At 45.4% G+C, this 21,613-nt stretch overlaps 1 long non-coding RNA gene across 1 annotated transcript; it reads right to left on the reverse strand.

The window, feature by feature from the left end:
- Positions 1–12,429: 12,429 nt before the first annotated feature.
- On the reverse strand, positions 12,430–18,031 carry LOC147655270 (uncharacterized). The gene is made up of 2 exons (XR_015283255.1): positions 17,851–18,031; positions 12,430–17,245 (listed from the first exon to the last, which is right to left on the reverse strand). It is a non-coding gene; the product is annotated as an uncharacterized LOC147655270 (long non-coding RNA).
- Between the last annotated feature and the right edge of the window lie 3,582 nt (positions 18,032–21,613).

A 21,613-nucleotide genomic window follows, 5' to 3' on the forward strand; every position in this document is an offset into this window, starting at 1 on the left:
CTTGGATTTCCTCAGGGAGGCAGATGTGCTATTCCAGGATTTTGGCAGATATTTGTGCATCAGAGACCTGAAGACCACAGAAGGGAGAGAGCAGAAAGACAGACATGTACACTGAATCCCAAGTATATTTGCCTGATGGGGGTGTAGCACATACAAGAATTTCAGCTAAATGCCTTTAATTAATTGAAAAATTAATTTTATAGAAAATCTTTCATACTTTTGGAAATAAGCAGCAGCCTTATTTAAGGCTTCCTGTTCATAAACAAACCCATGTCAGCAGAAAATTTTCAGATTTATATGAACCCTACAATTGGCATGTTTTATTAATGATTAGTAATGTCATATTTATCAACCTATGTGCCAAGAAAGAAATTAACTGATGGAAGCTAAAATCTGTGCTTGGTTGTGCTCACTGCTCCCACTGTGGTGACTGGCATTCCAGTCAGCCCCAGACACTGAAAAATCCTGAGTCAGGCCCTAAAACCCATATGCCCTGCTTGAAAACCACAAGAGAATTTGATATTTATGAATAATAATAACAAAAACAGAAGCACCAACAACCTTGGTTTCTCACCCTTGGCTTTCTGCTGTATTTCCACCTTGTATTCCTCAGCTAGAACTTATTTTTGATCATGAAGCCTGAGAATGGGTTAGAGGGTCCTAGGAGTTGGATGTATCAGGAAAAAAACTCATCTATTGCAAAACTAAGAGTAAAATTACAAAACAGCACTGTGCTTGGCATCTTTACAAAGCAGGAATATTTCTATTTTCTGCACTTACCTAGACAAATCTACCAGACATCTTTCCTCTCCAGCATCTAAGGGATTTTATGGAGTAGTAAAAACTGAATTAATAAACCCAGATAAGATGCAATAAATGATTGACTTGAAAAAAAAAAGAACACACTTGTCTTTCAAAATATTGGAGCTGTAAAAGCCATCAGGAAAGAATGAAACAACTTTATAGCTGGTTTCAGTCTGTGGGCTTTGGGAGAACAAGGGTTTGCATCTCAGCGACCTTCTGCACGTGAAACATTTATTGACCTCTTTTTGTGTATGTGCATTTGGACATTTTTAGTTGTGCCCTTCTCTCAATTTATTCAGGTTTGCATTGAAAAGACAGAATAAGAGAGCAGCAATGGGAAAGCCAAAAATACCCTCAATTTTCATTTTCCAAAAATGGCCAGTTTGGAGAAAAAAAAAAAAAAAAAAAGTTTTGCTTGATGGGTTAAGGCAAATGGCCCATTTTGAAATAAAAAAATGCTGTTTCCAATCCAAACAAACCTTCTGGCATTAGGAATTATGTGATTGGATTGTGCAAGTCGAACGTATCTCAGTGGACTGAGGGGCAAAGGGAGAAGCTTTGGGCATATTCAGGGCTGCAGTCACAGTGCTGGCCTCTGTCCCCTTCTCCCTCCCTCCTTCAACTGCCTCAGTTTCTCCCGGTGTAAAACACACTAAAAATATCAACTCTCCTCCCAGAGGAAGCTCTGAGGAGTAATTAACTAATGCTTGCAAAGTGCTAGCCAACACTAATTACTATCATTATGCAGGAGAGGAGCATCAGGGTTTGCTTTGGTCCTAGTGGTGCTTGTTTTCCTGGAATCGATGAGCCACTGCATCAGTGAGCCACTGATGGGGCTGTGACTCCTCAAGGCACTGCAGAAGGTTCTGAAAATACAAACCTTAACAAATTAATTCAGCTCTCCAACAGCCTCCGGGAAAGTGAAGGTTCCAACCTCCCTCCCAACATGGCACGCTGAGGAAAAGGGAAAGAAGAGTTATTCCTGCTATTCCAGGCTGATAACGTGCCTGGGTTGAGCTGTACATCCCCATTCACCCTTTGATTTGCCCTGCAAATCCAACATGGTCAAACCAGCATTGTGGTGGCTCTGGTGCAGCACCTGGAGCTGTGCCCTGGGAGCAGGAAACTGGGAATGGGGCCAGGCTGGTGCAGGAAGGATGAGGGAAAGCAACTGGTTTTCAAAGCAGGGAAAGAGAAAGAAGAACTTAGCCTAAGGAGCAAGAGTCAAGGCGTTCCCTGTACCTTCTGGTCAAAAATCTGCCCAAAAACTGGGAATGGTTTGTGGAAGAATCAGAGGGGGCTCTAGGGACATTACCAAATTCATCTGTGGAAAAGGAACTTCTGGTGCAGACAGGCCTTTCATGAACATGGAGATTTTACAAAATAGATGATCTAATACATAGAGGATAATACAAATACATAGAGGATCTATCAAGCTATGATGTGCCTGAATTAACATTTCCCTGGCTGAGAGAGCAACAGCTTCTCTGTCATCCTCAGTTTTCACTACAGGAGAGACTGCTGGGTCAATATCAACTAGAAATTGTTGGTTGCATGGCAAGGGGGTTGTAACTAAATGATCTTTAAGGTCCCTTCCAGTCCAAACTATTCTATGATTCTATGAAATTACAGCAGGGTCCAGAACAATCTATTGTTTGCAATCTGCAGAGATCAACTCTCTGCAGGGACTTTCCCAAAGGATGTTCCAGAGGTGGGCAGCCCCCATGGCCATGGCACCACCAGATCCCACAGACTGATAAAAGGATTTCTTCACGTTTGAAAGAGGAATAGTTGTGCTCAGGCCAGGTGCAGGCTGGGAACCTGAGATCAAATTTAATTGCACTCCCCAATGAAGGAAAATAGATTTGCTGATTGCTGTCTATCTGTGAGGACCTAAAAAAGCAGGGACATTCCTGGTGTGTCCTAGGCCTGGACATACTCCAAGGTGGTAGCAGTAAAGACAAAGAGCTATTCCCACAGGAAGAGACAGTGTGAACTCTTTCACAGTTCTTTCCTCTCTGGCAACAGTTTCTCAAATTAAATATTTATACGTGTATATATGCATTCATGTACATACCCTCACAAAGCAAGGCAAAAAGTCAAGTCTTAGTGTCTGAAAAGTGGATCTAATCAAGTAAACTATCTTCAGTCTTGTAATTTCTTTTCCAAAACTCTGTAAGTTTTTATATCAAAGTACAACCTTATCTTTCCAAGTACAAAGTAGTTTATAGATTAATATTTTAAGCATAAAACCTTTGAAGTCCCTTTTAAACTTCGCAAAATGCTTTGAAGATGGGAGGGTTCAAATTTACAAACCCCTGAGAAAGAAGGTGCCCCTTTAGAGCCAGATGGGCCTGATCCTCCTGTTCACTCCAAAAACCCTACAATTAGTAGGGTAATTTGTGAAACCCAGCATGTGTTACCCCAATATGACATTAGATGTCACCCATGCACTGCATTCACTGCCTGTCCCCCTCTCCTGGTCCCCACATGGGAAAGTAACAGCCCATTCCCCCCCACCTCACCCCAGGACTGGTGATTCAAGCTGGGAGGATCTCAGGACATCGCACCGGGGAGGCACCTGGAGCGCCAGGAGAAATGTCCACAGCCTGGACCTGGTACCTCAGCCGGGACGAGGTGGGATAGGAGCAGTATCCACGTCCCCACGGCCTTGCAGGACAGGAGCAGGTCTCTGGATTCAGGAGATGGTCCAAGATGCAGAGGTTTAACTCTGTACTGTCCCTGACCCGTGCCAGCCAGCAGCTTTGAGGGGGCTGAAGGGTATGGAGACATGTCCCCAGTGGGATGCACCCCTAATTTAGCAAGAAGAGAGTACAGCTGTGTGGAATTTAGATGTTCTGTGCCACGCACATGTCCAGGGCCAGGAAATGGGTCCCCAGAGGAGACTGGAGCACAGAGGTGCAGGGAGCAGCCCCATGGTGTAAAGGCAGCCAGGGTGCACCCCCATTCCCCTGGCTCAGGGTCTCCTTCACACGCCCTCTCCTCCAAGGACTTCTTCACCCTCCTGTTCCCTCGCTAGAGGAGGGGAACCAAAACCCTGGGAAGGTGGCCACGATGCTGGAAAGCTGGGAGGGAGCCAGCTGAGAACGCTGGGAACCACCCCGATGCCATTTGGGCAATGTCCCAGCCCTACACCAAGTGGGGCAGGATCTCCCTGAGGGCTGACCGGGCCCGGCAGGAGGAATCCCATGGACTGGAGAAGGAGGCCGACCTCATTAAAGCCATGGAAATCCCCTTCCACATTCCCGGCTGCGGTGTTTCCTCTCTTGCAAGAGCGTGAGGCGGTGGCAGGAGGGGGGAGGCACTTTGGGGAACATGTTTACACAACTCCTGCCAAACCACAGGAAGTCCCAGCTCCTGGAGATGAAGAACGGGCAGAGGAGGAGGCAGATGTGGCCAAGGCTCTGTCAGCTCCTCTCCACTGCCACTGGCAAACAAAAGCCAGAGCACAGCAGAACTGTTGTGCCTGGCCATGTGGGATGCAGGAGGGCCTGGAGTCTTCTCCCTTTGCTGTTTTGTCTCAGAGCAGCTCAGCAAGTGAAGTCTTCCAGCAAAAGTGGAGAAAAACACCTGAGAGATAGGTAATTTTTCTGCACACATCTAGGGGTAAGTACACCTCAGTGTGCTTCTGGCTGTGGCAACTGAGAACAGACTCAGAAATGGGATCCAACAGCTCATTGTGCAGAAAGCTGACACACAGTTGTACTAATTAATTTATTTTTTTTATGATTTCTAAACAGCATTCACCTGCTGTATCCTGTTCACCCACCGAAGGAATGCCACCTTGTGGAGTTCTCCTGGCTTCTCCCTGAAGGTTGGCAGCAGAGCTGTCCAAGCATCCAAGGAACCAAGAGGAAGGTGTCCCTTCCCATGGCACAGGAGCTTCAACTACATGATCTTCAGTGGTCCCTTCCACCCAAAACATTCTATGATTCTATGACTTTAAGAATCTGCTACCTCTGCCACCACCTGCAGCCATGACATGCCACTTGTCCAGTGAGGCTATCAAAGGTTTGGGCAACAGCCTGAAGATGATGCTCCTTGATCAGAAGGTGTTGGACACCCGTACAAATACATCCTAGAATGGCAATGAGCTCTTGAGACTGGCACCATGGGGGTCTCCTCTGCTGACACCACTTGAGCAGGATTTGGGCAGCAGGTCCCCAGTTCGGTGTGTTTCATATTCCTTATCATTTCATTAAGGACAACAGCCTTACAGCAGTCAAGGATGTTTCTTTATTCCACACAATCTCACACTCCCAGTGGCTTTGCCTGCATCCTTGGTGAAGACCTTGCACACATAATGGCTTACTGGCTTTAACCTGAAGGTGGGTAGGTTTAGATTAGGTATTAGGAAGAAATTCTTTACTGTGAGGGTGGTGAGACACTGGAACAGGTTTGCTCAGAGAAGTTGTGGCTGCCACACTCCCAGGAAGTGTTCAAGGGCAGAATGGACAGGACTTGGAGGAACCTGGTCTAGTGGAAGGTGTCCCTGCCCATGGGAGTGGGTTGGAATGAGATGATTTTTAAGGAACCTCCTGGCCCAAACTATTCTGGGATTCTATGATAGGTATCTACAGAGAAGCACTACCCACCATTCCCCTAAGTACTCAGCACAGCTGCTCCCTGTCCTCACCATTTCACTTGTTTGATGAGGACAGACACTCCACACCCTGATTTATCTATCAACATCTTCAGGGGTATAGACAGGCAGAAAAACAATCTACCTACCAAAATATTGCCTCATACTGCTCAAGCCAGTCAGAACTGCAAATTAATCCATAACAGACTGAATTTAAGACCTAAAGAAAAATACCAGTTAATTTACTGGACATGCTATTTCAAAATGAATAATATAGTTCTTGTTTAAAAGCCAATGAAGAGACAGACTTAATAAAAGAAAAGAGCAAAGTTTCCAAGAGGTTTCATCTGACAGTGAGTATCATATTGAACACAGTCAGGAAGAGAAGTTATTGTAGTCTATATAATTAGTCCTTCTCTCCACCCCTGTTTGGCAATCACTTTATCAAATTACAGATGTCCAGACTGAATTAAGTGTTGCTGGAATACCTTGCAGTCAAAATCTTTGTGCAGTGTTCATTATCATTAATTAAGTGTATGCAACACCAGTTCCCAGAAGAAAGTCCTTTTCTATTAGCTGAGCTATATTTAAACTCAGGAGAATTCAGCATACATTTTTAATAGAAATTCAACAGACAGTATTGACATTTCTTTTTGGTTTGCAGTAGCCTTTTTACATCACAAAAACCATCACAATGACCCAGGGAGATTGTGCTTCTCCTCTTCACCCAGTTCTTTAAACATTTCCTCCTAAGGCAAACTTCTGAGATCTTTCTGTTACCCTATTCTATACTTAGAAATCATATATTTTTGCATATATATATATATATATATATATATATTTCTATACCTAGAAATACCTTGCCCCACTTCTAAGTAGTAAACTTTGAGTTTACTACTAGGTGATATGCTTGTTTACAACTCCCAGTACTCTCTTTACTCTCTCCAGAGGGTGGATTTCCTGACTCACAGTGCTTGTAACCCATTGCCCAAACCGGTTGCTCCCCATTCTGTCTTTGTGCAGCTGAATGTTCCTCCTGCTTTATTCCACCCCACGCACCTCCCAGCTGAATCTCACCCTCCTTTGGAAAGGCTGCTACTCCACAAACTGAGGGTCCCCCTCCTTCCCAATCTCTTCAGTGCTTTTCTCAGTCCTTCCTGACTCTGCATGTCCAGCAGATTGAATAATCCTCCTCTGGATTCATCCATCCACCCTGCAGACCCATGCTTACCATCACCATCCCTCTCAGAAGTCCTGTTAAAAAGCATCTGAGTTGTGCTTCAGCTGTTTCAGAATGATCATTTTCCTGAGGAAAACCCTGCTGGAGCCAAGGCAGCTACTGCATCTCTCCTTTGCAGAACAACTCCAGCAAAGAGAATTTGATCAATCCAAAAGTTTTCTCTTGACCAGTCCCTAATGGCTGATAATAATTTCCTTCATTACCTGTCATGTGTTTATAGAATTTAACTACCTGTCCTTCACTTGTTTTTTTTTAAGAGTGTGTGTTTCTTACCCTGTTGACTCTCCCATTTTACTGAACAGGTACTGAACACCCAGTCTTGCTCTACCTCATCATCCCTGATTCTCAGCAGGAAACAGCCCTGTTACAGGTCACTAAGGGGAGAGGTGCCCCTTCAAAACATATCTGCTAAACATTCCTAGTGCCTTCAGTGGATGTTGGGGTGCCATTCCTAATCTTAGTCCATTAGACCCTAAAATAACACTTTAAGTACACAACATATCCCCAGCTTCACCACAGGTCTGCAGAGCTTTGGCTTTGGTTCATAACATTGTGGAGACTAAATGTCTCCATCCGTGGGTTAAAAAAATGCTGGTGATGCTTATCTGTTCCAAAGAACACCTGTGAAATGGATTTACACATTGAAACAACTTGTTTTCACCTCATTGGAGAAATGAGAACCCAGGATTTCTTCAGCGCTTCCCAGCCAAGCCCATACCCTTGTCCTCCTGTGAAGGAAAACATTCCCACAAAGGCTGAGCTGAGAAGCAAGGAGAAAATCCAAATTCAGTGAAGAATTGTTTCCCCCCAGCAGCATCCCACAGGGTTTTTGTGCAGGAGCTTATTCATACCTGATGAGCAACTGAGACCTGTGCTAAGGTGGCCTCAGGAGACTTTAAAACGCACTTGACTGAAACCCCTCCACTAAAAGCTGCTCCCTGGGGTCCCTATACAACCAAAGAAATGGCAGAACATCACTCCTGAGGGTCTTTAGGGAACCTCAAGGTAGAGAGCATGAATCCCTGCTAGTGGGGATAGAGATTCTCTATCATTTTGGGGCAAGTTGCTCACAGTCACAACATGGAAGAACCAGAGCTTGCATTTCTCTCGCTGCTCAGCTGAGACCATCTTCAGACTGCTCATCTCTCCTATGTGAGATAAAATTCATCACAAAGCCAGTCCCTCCTTGCCAGAAGATGGAAGTGATCCAATGCAAACAGGACAAATACACGAGCTAACGCCAGCTCTCTGTCAGTCAGTCAGCCTTCCCTCTGAAACGCAAAGCAAAGCAAGTCCCAGAGGTCTCTCCTGCTCTGAGCATGGCTTTACAATTATAAATTATCCCAAGATTATCTCTGTCCCCAACGCTGCTGAATTCACCTCTGCTGTGTTTGCTGGGGGATTAATTGCTGCTGCACTGGCTACACTGCAGAACAAAAGCTGGGGATGCAGCAAACTCCTAATTGCCACCATCATTCAGCAAGGGGTGATAAATTTACAGCCAAATACACAGGAAGCACTTTTTGATTTAACACAGTCTGCAATTAGCCAGTACAGACCACAGCTGGGAAGGGAATCAAGGCAAACAAGACCAGGCATCCAAAGGATGTGAGCAAGGACAGGGATTAGGGTGGCACTGGGTAGAACAGCAATGCCCAGAGCTGACCATCCTGGCTTCAGCAGGCACCATCCAAGGACAAACAGGTGCCTCTTGCTCTTCCCACATCCTAGCATGATGTCTGACAGTGCCTGGATGCAACATCCAACTTATTCCTTGATGTCCTCTCCCACACTGTCAGGAGACGGCATTGCTGACAATTTCTAGGACTCTGCATTCAAAAGAGATGCTCCAGAACAACTCTTCCATCCCACCTCTTCCCTTGATAGGCCACACATGGGGAAATGTGGAGATATCTGAGGAGAGAAGATACCCAGAAGTTTGGTGCTATTGCAGAGCACTGGGCTTGCTTTCCAGATTGAAGTTCCTGGTTCTATCTTGGATATCCTGTCTGAGTGTGAGGAAAGGAGGAGCTTCATTTCCAACAGAAAAATCTCCCACTTGCGGAAGTCACCCACAGCCTCACCATCCTCATCCATGATGGGAGCAAGCAGCAAACACACCACTTCTCACTGAATCTGGGCTGGTTCAGAGGAAAGCTGGAATCCATGGGATTGCAGGAGGGCCTGGGACATCAGCACTGCTGTCATCCCGCTTTGGTGCTGCGGGATTTCCAGGCACATGGAAATGTGGTGAGAGCCGGACCCACAGGCTCAGATGAAACACCAGAAGCTCCACAGCCCTGAGTGGGACTGGGCTGAAAATCTGTCAGGCTTTCTCATGAGATTTCCTCTCTCCCTCCTGGTTCTGTTTGGACTGGAAACACCATGAGAATAACTTTCCTCCTTGCATTTCAGCAGTTTTGCTTCCGGGCCTGGGCTAAACAAGGAAGTGCAGAGGCGTGGGAACCGAGGGGAGACACAAACACATGGGAGCACAGGATGAATGGCTCCAAATCCCTGCATTCAACTCTCTGCCTCCATCAGGGGCTCTCCTGCCAGCTGAACTCCTCTGCATGGGCTGACACTTTCAGGTGGAGGTGGTTATCTGTGGGTCAAATCCTTCTCTCCCTTAGGCAGAAAAACACTCCCAGGAATAACTCAACTTTTACTGCTTTGAGACAAGAACATTTGGCCCAGGATCTTGGTGCATTTTAAAGACACATCAGCCATCCCACAGCAGAGCATTTGGACACAGAGCCCAGACCTCCAAACCTTTGTCCTTCTGTGGTAAAAGGGTTTGACTTCTTGATGCACCCATCATCTCAGTACTCTGAACACAGAGTCCATTTCAGGTGTGGAGTACCACAAACCACTTCATGGGAGGCTGACCCATTCCTCCAGGATCCAAACTTCTTCACTGCTTCACGCCATCAGTATCCACTGGCAAAACAAGCTGTACCCACAGGAGCAGGTATGGCATGCAGGGATGAATAATGATCCTATCACCACATACATATTTCAGGATAAAATTCCAGCTTCACCACAGCCTAATGCACCACCCAACATGTGTTTATACCAAACAATCAGTAACTCAAAGCTACAAAGAATGAGGAAATGGGAAGGAGTTTTCCCATCCCAAGCAGCTTGCAATTTAAGGCATTGCTCTCACCCATAAGCCTCCACCAGATTGGCATGGAAATCTCTTTGGGATTATGTGGATCTATTCAGCAGTTCAAAGGTTAATTGGAGCTACACCAGAATTATGAGCAAAAAGGAAGGGACAATTTCTAGCAGCAAGGTCATGTATCTACTGAGCGCTTCCCTCTGGAGCATTCATCATTATTTAATTATCACTGTACTAATAGCTAGCATGAATTAAAGTATTCAGGGTCTCTTAGGCTTTGTGGAAGAAGAAAACCTTCTGGGTTTTTTAAGAACCTCACAACAGGAGATAGTGGAACAACTTCCTGGCCCTGTCTCTGAGCACTTGGGGCAAACAACTGAATTTACTTGACTCTACATCTTCTAGGCAAGACTGGCCCAGACCACGGGCAAAGAAGTTCCAGGTGAGTCTTAAGGACCTACAGACAGCACTGTCACAAGCCAGGAGAGGACTCAGTGACTAGAGAGGCCATTTAAGTGACTTTAATTTGAACCAGAATAGGTTTAGATTAAACAATAGGAAAGAATTCTTAATAGTAAGGGTGGTGAGGCCCTGGAACAGGTTGCCAAGAGAAGTTGTGGATGCCCCATCCCTGGAAGTGTTCCAAGGCTGGGTTGGATGGGTCCTGGAGCAACCTGGGATAGGGGAAAGTGTCCCCTTCATCCTGCCAGAGGCTTCACTGAGCAGGTTACATCTGAATTTGAGCCCATTAATACCTGTTGCAAAACCACCTTCTCCACCTGGATGATGCTACCTGGTAGCAGCACCTAGACAAGTTCTGCTGTCCTCTTGTCTGCATCATGTTCCTGCTCTGAACACATTCCCAGGGGCATAAGCACAGCTTCTCCGTGTCCTTGGCTCAGACAGAGAAGCACAGCCCTCAGCCATGTCCTCCTCTCCCTGTCAGAAGAAGCAAGAGAGGCAGAAATGCACCCAAGAGACACCCTGTGACTCTGGTCCCTGCCAGCTCTCTCCAATCTGCCCTGCCCAAGGCACTTTTCCCTGTCACAGTCTGGCACATCTATTTCAAATGCGGAGGATTGCCACATATCACAGGGAACAAGAAACAGATTCCCACCGGGGAAGCGGGGCCCTGGAGCAGAGTGGCGTCAATGACATGCCCTTGAGGTTCAGAGAAGGAGGACACAACTGCTTGTTAATCCTGCTTCCCAGCTGGTGATTTCTAGGGATAACCTAGCCAGGGAATTCTAGGGAAAATGTTAAAAGAATTTCTAGTAATGCACTGTGAGAATAAAATCCCCATCGCTGCAGCTCACAAGGAGGCAATGCTGCTGGTTGCACAATAAACCATGTGAATCACTGGATACAGATCCAAGGATCAGGAAACAAGCAGCAAAATCTCCAGCAAAATCACCTCTTTCATTACTTGGTTTTAGGAATGATGTGACCCCCTGTGTTAGGGTAGATTGCATGGTGGCCCCAAGCCCACCTTTCTACCCCACTTTTCGTGAGTCCAGTATTTTCTCATGTTATTTTGTGCTTTTATTCATGTTCACATGTTCACCCCTACCACATTTGTCCCCTTGCCCTTATCTCAGGCCCTCTCCCCAGCTTCCTGAGCCACCATGAGCCCTCAGCCTGTTCTTGACCTGTCAGCGTTTCAGTCTTGAGCTCTTCAGACTTTGCTTGTGACTTTATGCTTCAACACTTTTGTTAATTCAGAGCTGCCTTGTCTTAGAGGACAGAAACCTGGAGGCACAAGGCAAGGCCACATGGTTGCAGCCCCAGAAGACAAGCACATGCTTCGTGCCCAGCTAGATGCTACCTGGCACAGCTCTGACACTGAGGGCCAAGAAGTGAATCAACAGGACAGTGCTGCACCTTTACACAGGCAAGGAAAAGAGGTGAAGGTAAGTCACGAAATCAGAGCTGCATTACTCAGCATAATTAGTTTGTCATTGCAGCACAATCCACCACCTGAGTCACAGGAGTAGTATTCATTCCACTTAAATTTAGACCTCTAAAATGTAGAATCTTATGTCTGGCCACGCAGATTCAGCTTCCTTTACAGTTTGTGATTCATCTGACCTCTTTCACACACTATTGTAGATTGAATCACACTCTGCTTCTTCCTATTTTTCTGCATTGGCACCGAAGGGAGCTGACAGTGACTAGTTCAGCCAAAGCCAGACATCTCAACTCTACATGCCAAAATAAGAGCAAAGGAATCCCACTCTGGGTATTATCATTTCTCCCTAATTGAAGGGCTTAAAACTTTCAAAGCAGAGGGACAATGACAGCTGAATTTGTGGTGGGGCTTTTCATGCCAACATTCAGAGACTCTTTCTTCCCTGCCAGCTCACTCAGTTTAATTCATGGGAATGTCCAGAAACAGGAGCCCCCGGAGCACAACAAAAAAATGAGACAGGCTCTGTCATTTCTGTGAGCAACCAGTTCTTAATTATTTGACTAACACAAGTATTGTGCAGCAACCATATGCATTGAGCGATTGTGGAAGTTTCTTTGTCACCTGTGTACAAACCTCCACAAGGGTCCAGGGTTTCTGCAGAGCTTTGGGTACAAGAGCACAATGCCAAACTGCAACTCTTCTCAGGGTGTTTGAGGAATTTGCAATGGAACTGACCTTAAATGTAATTTGGGTCAGGAAGGATCAGAGCGCCTGGAAAGATGGGCTAATGCTCATCAAGTAGGAGATGTATCATGGGCATGAGGCAAACCCTACCAAGTTCTGGAAAGGGCAGGAGCACACTGGAAGCAGGACTGATGGGAAAACCACAGGAATGGAGGCTTCTGCACAGAAGGGACAAAATTACCCTGGGAGGAAGCTGCAAAGAAGCTCTCTGAGCCATGAAAATGGAAAAAAAAAATCACTCACAAGCCCCTGGATGTTGAGTACCTGTGGAGATGTTGGCTCTCCCTTCACTAGGAAATAGGTCAAGTATGGTTAGAAATCCATCACATAGGGTTTTATAATTTCAGCTTCCCAGCCCCAGAAGTATTGCTAGGTGAGAACTCTGAGTCAGAGCAGAGCCTGGAGGGAAGGAAATGCCTTGGGCTGTGCCCAGGGGCTGCACTCAGACCCCACAGGGCTACAGCAGGACCAGGAGGATGGAACTGGGGAAGGAAGTCTTACAGCAAGGTCGGACAGCAGCTGTCTCCAGGAATGAATCCAGGAGCAGCATCCTCCTGGGATGGGCCAGGAGGATCTTGCATTGACTGACTGCCCTTCCTGAGTTCGGGAGGAAATTAATCTCCCACCGTGGGCTCCAGTTTATTTTTACATTGCAAGTTAGCCCAAAGGGAAAAAAAGAAAATCATAAAAAAAGTTCTGTTCCGTAAAAGGAATCACAAATTTCACAGCGACCTAAGGAGATTAGTCAAATCCCTGTGACCGTCAGCAGTTTCACTTAGGTCAAAGCCTGGCATAACTCAATCTCTGTGAGAAGGGAGGAGTGGCCTGAACTGCCCAGCTCTGTAGGCTGGCCAGACTCTCCAAGAGGGCCCTTCTGCAATATCTGGAGGGAAATATCCCTTTTGCTGTCCCACAGCAAACAGTCAGACTGACCCAGAGTGCAGACTGCAAAAGGGAGCGTTATCTCTTGCAGATACCACAGTGAGACCTTCCAAGCTGGGAAGCAGGAGGAGGACAAATTTCCCAGGCTGGGAGACATCAAAGGCTGTGTGAAACCTTCCGAAAATGCTCACCCTGAATTTCTCATGCATGGGTGGGCATATGGGATAACTCTCCATAGGGTCAGGGAAATGTAGAAAACGGAGCAGTTGTGTTCTGATTTGCCTCTTGCTCTGGGGGAGAAAATGAAGAGAATTTAGCTCAAAACCTAAAAATAAATATGCCACCCATAGGTTTGGCCCTGCACAAAAATTGGCCTGAGCTAGGTAACCTACGGCATTTTTTGGATGAATTCATTTCCATCCGCTGGCAAAAATGTCTGTGTTAATGGGCTCGAAGAAGCATCAGCCCTTCAAGCTGTGCCTCAGACTTCATCCAGAGGATCAGAAATGTGGTGCTGCTGCTGTGGTGCTGCTGCTGCAATGCATTCACTGAGCAGAGAGGTGCTGGAGAAATAAATTGAGAACAAACTTTTGGATTTGGAAATGTTCAAGACCAGGTCGGATGCGTCTCTGAGTAACCTGATCGAGTGGAAGGTGTCCCTGCCCCTGGCAGAGGGGTTTGAACAAGATGATCTTTAGGGACCCTTCCAGCTCAAATCATTCTATGCTTCTATGATTTCTCTAAGTAGAAATAGGGCTTTCAGCTCATACTCCATGGCTTTAAAAAAAATCTCCCTCCTTTTCAGTGAGGAAGGGGCCTCTTGATAGAAACCCAACAGAAAGTCTCCTGCTCTCTTGTGAAAATACAGAATTTGCTTTACATGGTATCATGAAACCAAAAAGAATAGGAAGTTCCAGTGTTCTTTCTCCACTGCAAAGAGGCAGGAGACTTTTGCAACTGTTTCTCTCTCTGCTAAAGTTGTTGGTGCAGTTCTTAAATGAAATAACAGTTTTTTGCAATTCTTAGCTGTCCTCCCAGAGACACTCTCTCTTTGTGGCTTCTCCATCGTTTGAACTCTTCAGTAGTACCAGACCTGAAGTTTTCAAAATTACAAGTCAGGAACTAGAAAATCCTTACACTGATTTAGAAACTAAAAGATTAAAAATGAAACAGCAAGAGACACCCCAACTGCAGGGACTTTTGAGTTTCTGGTCTTTGACCTTCTAAAACCAAGAATGGGACAGTCCCGTTGCATTTTTTTCCGAGTACTATCACACCTGCTCTATCTTCTGCTTCTTTCCTGGTGTTGAGTTCTCTTCAGACCAGAAAGCATATTTCTGTCCTATGAATGTGCAGCATTTTGCACAAGGTGGTCTTCAGGTAGCATGCATCTTCTGGGCACAGGAAAAATGAAGGTGAATTGTTAGGATCAGGTGTTTTACGTACGAAATACATAATCCCAGAGTAAACATTTGAGAAGTGAAGACAGCAGCTGGGATAAGGAAGACAGACAGCCTTGTTGTCCATCACAGGTGGAAGCACTCTCACTCTTCAGTATTTGATCCTGACCCAGTGAGAGCTTTCCAGTGGGGGAAAAGGAACAATAAATAACAGAGAATCATAGACTTACAGAACTGTTTGGGTTGGAAGGAACCTTAAAGATCATCTCATTCCAACTCCCTGCCATGGACAGGGACACCTTCTACTAGACAAGATTGCTCAGGGTCCCATCCAACTTGGCCTTGACCACTTCCAGGGATGGGGCAACCACATCATTATCACCATCATCATCATAATCAAAAATATTACTCATTGTCAACACATCGGAATATCCTCTGCTATTCCTCTAACATCAGGGTGACCAAAAACATGAGTTTGTATTAAGTGGGTTCAGATTAGTCAGAGGTAACATGGCCCTTTGCTCCTGATGATTTCACCAACATGACATTTGTTCTCATGCCTTTCTTCAGCCTCCATCTCCCTCAAAAAACCTGGAAATGCAGTTTCCCTAACTGGAAACACACATTTCATAGTAACATTTTCCAGACCACTTTGCAAGAGGTAAAGTGAGATGAATTTTTTCAGCACAGCTTTTGTAGAAGCACACAATTCTTACCTGGCCCTTCCTGTCTGTACCCTTACATACACCTTCAGTAATCCCCAAGTCCTCTTGGCTTCATCTTTTTGTGGTGTTTGTTTCTTTGCCCTTCTTAAATAAACTATTGGCAGTTCCTATGGTAACCCGCCTCATTCTTTCTCTCTCCTTCCTAAAAGTCTCTTCCCATTTAACAGGCTTTTAAAAAGGGTCTATTTATACCTTCTTTTGTTATCCTGCCCCTGCTCCCTTGCAGTCAGACAAGGGCAGGCACGGAGCATGCACTACCCTGTGTTACTAATAATGGCCATCCATAAACACGAGAGCAAGCTGTGGGGATCAAAGCTGTGACCTTCATCGGGAGATGCTCTGCTTCTTAAACAAAAAGAAAGGAAACCTGAGACACAGCTGGCTCGGGAGGGAAGCACTGTTTGCAGGGGCCATCCCCACCCTCCCACTCTCCAGCAATGCACTGAGGGGCTGCAAGCCCCCCAAACCAGCCAGCATGTGAAAAACAGCCTCACTGTCTCTGCAGGCAGTTTCCACCTCCCCTCTTTCCTCAGTGTCAGACATTCATCTACATTACTGGTAATTGGATAAAGAGAAAAATATGAGCTGTGCTTCTTTTTGCTTCCTATTCTGTGAAAAGAAAGGCTCCCCTCCTCACTGTGCTTTTTAGTTTTAAATCTCAGGGCTATTACCAAGCACAAGTTTATTTCCTTAAGGTTCATCATATAATTTAAAAGCAGATTACAATTTATGTTAACCCTTAGCTGAAGCAGTAGGTGGATTATTACGATGACAACTCATTGTTTCTCAGGCATTTCTCCTAATGAAAAACAAAGGGTCTGAAACAGTCCAAGTACAATTTGGTTCCTTTCTCCATTGAGAGGTTTCACTTGCACAGTCAGGCTGGTGCCAAAAACCACACGTTTTTTGGTCATCTTTAGGGTGTTCCAGGAAACATATTGTCAACAGATCTCAATTTTTCAGTAGGAAAAGCAAGTAGAAGAATGACTCTCCACTCCAGCCTTCCCCTTTTTTTCTCCACATGAAGACAATTTTCAGGGCTTCTTTATTGATGAAGAATGACTCCAAACTATTTTAAATCCTTTTTTTTTTTCTTGCTTGTGATCTCTCCTACCTGGCCAGCACAAGAAACTGTGATGCCCTCAAAGTGCCACTGCAGAAAGGGTTAAGGTTTATCAAACTACAGCCTCAATGAGCAGCTCGCAAAAGTGTTCTGTCCCCAGGGTAGGATCAGTGTATGAGAATTTGCTCAGATCATTTAATGTTTGTAACTTGATTTCCTGCCGGAAAGCTTCAGTGGGCGGAGTTTATGCTGAACCAGACAGAACTAGAGCTATTTCCTTCTGCAGATTGCTTGTGCATGTCCAGTCAAGCTCAACTGAATTAATAGCAACTGCCTTGTTTCCCCCACACACCCCTACCCATTCACCTTTTGCAGTGAAAATACGGGAAATGAGTGATAATCTTGATGTCAGGGCCTCAGGAGATGGGATGATCCCACAATCTTGGGCAAGTCATGTTCATTCTCTGCACCTCTGGTCCACTTCTTGTTAAATTCTGGAGAAAGGATGCTCTAATGACCCCGCTCCCGCCCTACTGATTTCCTACATGACCTTGGGAAAGTCACTTAACATTTGCCTGCCTCCACCTTCCGTGAAATGGAGAGGAAATCATCAGAAGGCTTCGCTCACTCTGCTGCCACCACCAGTATTTAATCATGGCCCATGAGGACTGAAAGTATAATTCTTTCTCATTCAAGCTTAAAGACAAGTTGCTATTTTCTTCTGATCTGTGTTGGATCACCTGAAGTATTTCTGCAAGGAAAAACAGCCCTGTTACCCCCTACCACACACCTAACTGAAAATCGATTCACTCATCCCCTGTCTTGGCTATCCCAGGAACCATGAGTTTCTTTGACATTCATCACTGGATGCAACCAAACCTCCTGGGAAAGGCCAGATCCTGCTCCAGGTGCTTGGTCTTTTATCAAAATTTTAGGTTTCATGGAAGTAGTCTGAGCTAAACCCCACCAAAGTTGTTTTCATCAGTACTGAAAACAGTGGTGTAAATGTAGGACCAGCCAAATGGAATCCTACAGATCTCATAGGAGAACAAATGGCTGGGGCCATTTAAGAGATCTACCCCATGCACAGCCTTGGGACTTTACTGGTTTAAATGGTGTCAGGTCAATTTAATTGAGGTTCAGTTGAAAATCCAGACACTTCATTGTTGAGGTGAAGGTGGGCAAGCCCCCTTCCCTCACTCAATTTTCAGCAGCACCATTGGAAAATCCTCCCCAGAGAAAACAGCAGTCACCCCAAACAAAAGAAATTAAGCACTCTGGGTTTTTTTTTCTCTAACAGGATCAAAGAGGAAACTCCTTTGAGGCACAGAGAAATTTCTGAGTGCTGTTTCTCACCCTTTTCCAATGGCTGTCTCCACACCAGCCTGTGATCCCCAGTGCTGGATGCCTGGGGCAGCACCCTCTCCCCCCACCCAGATAGTATCCTGCCCTTAGGATGTGTCTACACTCCCAGGTGGAGCCCATTAAGCAGAATAGTCCGTTCCTTAGGCCTGGCTAAGTCTGGAGGCCTGGGCGTGAGACAGAAAGTAGGCACTGTTCCTTATCATACAAGAGAGATTATGCAAGAATGTCCTGTAATGAGGAAAAAAGGTACTTTGAATAGGTATGTGGGGTTGGCTGCAGGTAACTTCTGGCAACAGTAGTGCTCTTGCAGCAGGGACCAGCCCTGGTTTCCAATGCCAGATGAAGTGGGGCAACCAGCTGCCCCACATCAGCCTCCCTAAACCAAATGATCACTTCAGCTTCTATCAAAAAAAAAGCACAAAATTTAAGTACAACATCAATGAAGGAACCATCACCAGGATCTAAAACTCAAAATCTTTATCTGCTACTGTTACTTCATCCTCCTTTCTGATTGCTGGCTCATGTGCATGGGAATGCAACATGTATGGTTTCATTTGCCTAATTGTAATCATCCTGCAGACCACCTTCAGGCACACTGGGGACCACCAGTAGTGCAGGGACCGCATGTGAAGAAGCCCTGCCCTGGGAGATCCATCCCGCCTTCCCTGATGTGGTTAAAATGCCATTCCAGATTGTGGTGCCTGCAAGGATTTAACGATGTTCTCAGCCCAGAGGAGAGCTCTGGACTATGCCCTGTGCCTGAGAAAGCAGGACTGAACTTCAGCTGTGTAGGAGGGCAGCTGCAAGAAACCAGGATATCTGCAGCAGTGGTGGAGTTCCCTTTATAGCCTACTGCATCTCTTTAACATCCAAGTGCAACCTCAGAGTCTCTGGACCGAGCTCTTTCTGTTCTGAAGCCTTTGCTGGCGATTAATACCTGGGGAATCTGTGAAGGTAGGCAAACAAGGTTTTGATGAGTGTGGGAAAAAGAGAGGTGTTACCACGTATGAGTAAACTTCAGTTTCACTCGTGCTGAATTAGTCAGTGCCTTCAAGTGAATTCCAAGTGCTTGTCCAGCTATTAAATGACTTCTTGAAGAGCTAAGTGTTCCATTTTTAGCCTCTACTGGAGAAAAAGCTAAATTTAAAAAATAATATTTGAACCAGAACCATTGCAAGGCTTTGGTGTTGTGTTTTTTTGGTGGGTTTTGGGGTGGGGGGTTTTTTTCGCATTTTTCAACTTTTTTATCTCTCCCAGAAAAAATAAAAAAAAATGTAACCAATAGTCAACACACAGCAGTTTCTGGGACCTCTGCAAGCTGGAAAAATCCAGGTCACTTGTCATGCCCATGAATGTGATGTCTGAGTCAGGAAACCTCACTGAGATGTTGCAGCCTCAGAGGAACATGATGTGATAATTGCCTCACCAAAGGACCAGAAGTAGCTCGTGTAGAGGATCAAGACACAAGCTCCAGTGGCTGAGAAATTCGGTGGAGGACTCGCTCAATTTGAACATTTAGTGGATAGGAAGGAGGTATCAGTGCTGTAACATCAACATTGACATCTCAAGAATTCATGTTTCACTTCCTACCCTGGAGGAGTGGTTCCTCCTGCAACCTTTACAACCCAGAGTAATCACTTTTCTGCTGCTTCCCCCTCTAACACAGCAGCTGTGAGAAGTGCTGTCTGCAGGTGGCAAAAAGCAGAGTCATTTTTTACATCAGTTCACTGTTAATGGTATTGTGGCTTGAAGAAAGTTGAGTTTGATTGAAATGGAAATGACAGAAGGGGCAGGAAAGAAAAGATTACAGAACTTTAGACAAAGCAGGTGTATGGATTGCATTTCTATCCTTTCTGCAAACATGGAGGCTGCGTGGGCTAGATCCAGGAAAGTGTCCCAGCTGTAATACAAGCACTTTGACAAGCACACATTAAAACATAGCCAGGCTTTCCACTAACACTAAGGCAAACACAGCCTGCTGGGATTAGCATCTGTGCAGAGGTTACAATCCTTCCACATTGCTTTTCAGTGCATTAGGCTGAAAAACATGCTCAAGGATGTTCACGTGCATGGGAGATTGTCGATATTTGTGCTGAAAATCCATTCAAATTCAGAAATTACAGCTAACATGAAGCCTTCTTGATCCTCTTAAGGCTGTGACCTGATTGTGGAAACATTTCTCTTTGCCTGTTTTTCTAAAATACAGAGAAGCAAGGCAGAGGCTTGACTGAAGATGGATTCAGTCTTGCCAGGAGGCCTGAAGGTGTTCCCCAGTTGCATTGCCCATCAATTTTTAATGCTTCCATTTCCCCTCCAGCTCACAATGGACAAAAGCTCCCCTAGTCAGGATATTCTCTGATTCTGTGGTGCCCAAGAGTGTCAGCCAAACTGGTATGAATTTACACCCCCGGCCAAGAAGCAACACTCCCAGGCACAGCAACCCTTCAGCCTCACCCATGCAAGAGGGAACAAGCTGGGTTTGACAGCACTTCTGAGGGAATGTGGTGGAGCCTCATGCTGTTGGCCCTTTTTCTTCTGCCAGAGCTGTCAAGCTGAGGCTGTGCTCGAGCGCTACAGTTTGCCATGTGACATTTCAGATGGGAAGCAAAAGAACGGCTTTGCCAACCACCGCTCTCAGGTTCTCCACTAAATAAAAAACAGATTACTGACATTTGCTGTGTCTGAGAGAAAGGCAGGTCTGTCGTTTTTACAAACAATAAAGGGTGCAGAAAAACAAACGTATTCCCTCAGAGCCAAGCACGGTTCCCTTCATGCCTGGGAATCCCATGGAAGGGAAAGGCATCATGCTGTTCTAACAAGAAAAGATTTGACCAAAAATACCCAACCAAATTCAGCAACTGCGACACTTTTCTTTGGATTTGTTTGTCTGTTTCAGCTCTCATGTTTTTTGGCTTTTAAAGAAAGCAGTCACAGGCAGACTTCTCCGTGGGTCCCACCATCACCAGTGTTAGCAGGGGGACCTCTGCCCTCCAGAGCTTTCACTGGGCTTTGCCAGACTGATTTTAGCACCACCAAAAGTCACGCTCTGAGTTTCATTAAAAAACACTGATGTGAAAAACAGATAATTTTCTCACTTTGAAAAAGTAGCAGGGAGTCAGACAGCAGAACCTAAATGTCAATTGCAAGGGAAGTAACAGTTTTTTTCTGTTCTCAGCAGACTTCTTTTCAAGGTGTGAATTTGCTGATGCCTAACCAAGGTTAAACTTATGCTCTGTGTTGAGAGGGAAAGGGGACGGAGAGAAGGAAAAACCGTTTCATCCAGCAGCATGTTTCAAACTTGCAGACACCAAATGTCTTGAATATCCTTTGAAATCAATCAACAGATTCCAAAATTTTTATCCAAGGATCCATTTTATACATTTACACATATAACACTGTAGTTGCGTAAGATTCATGGTATTAAGAAACTTTGGTAAATTTTACTTATTTCCTTTACTCTTTTGAAACCATCATATGCCAAATCGCCCTTCTCAAGTCCTGCTGGAGGACTTGCTGTAGGTCCTAACAGGCTGGGATGTCAAGGCTGTGTTGTGCAACAGCCTGAAGCTGTGTCAGGGAAGGTTTAGGTTGGATATTAGGGAAAGGTTCTTCACTTAGAGGGTGGCTGAGCACTGGAATAGGATCTCCAGGGAAGTGGTCACAGCACGAAGCCTCACAGAGCTCAAGAAGCATTTGGACAAAACTCTCATGTGTGACTTTTGGGGTTGTCCTCTGGAAGGCCAGGAGTTGAACT

The sequence above is a fragment of the Cyanistes caeruleus genome, chromosome 1, assembly GCF_971803275.1.
Source record: "Cyanistes caeruleus chromosome 1, bCyaCae1.hap1.1, whole genome shotgun sequence".
Classification (NCBI taxonomy): Eukaryota; Metazoa; Chordata; class Aves; order Passeriformes; family Paridae; genus Cyanistes; species Cyanistes caeruleus.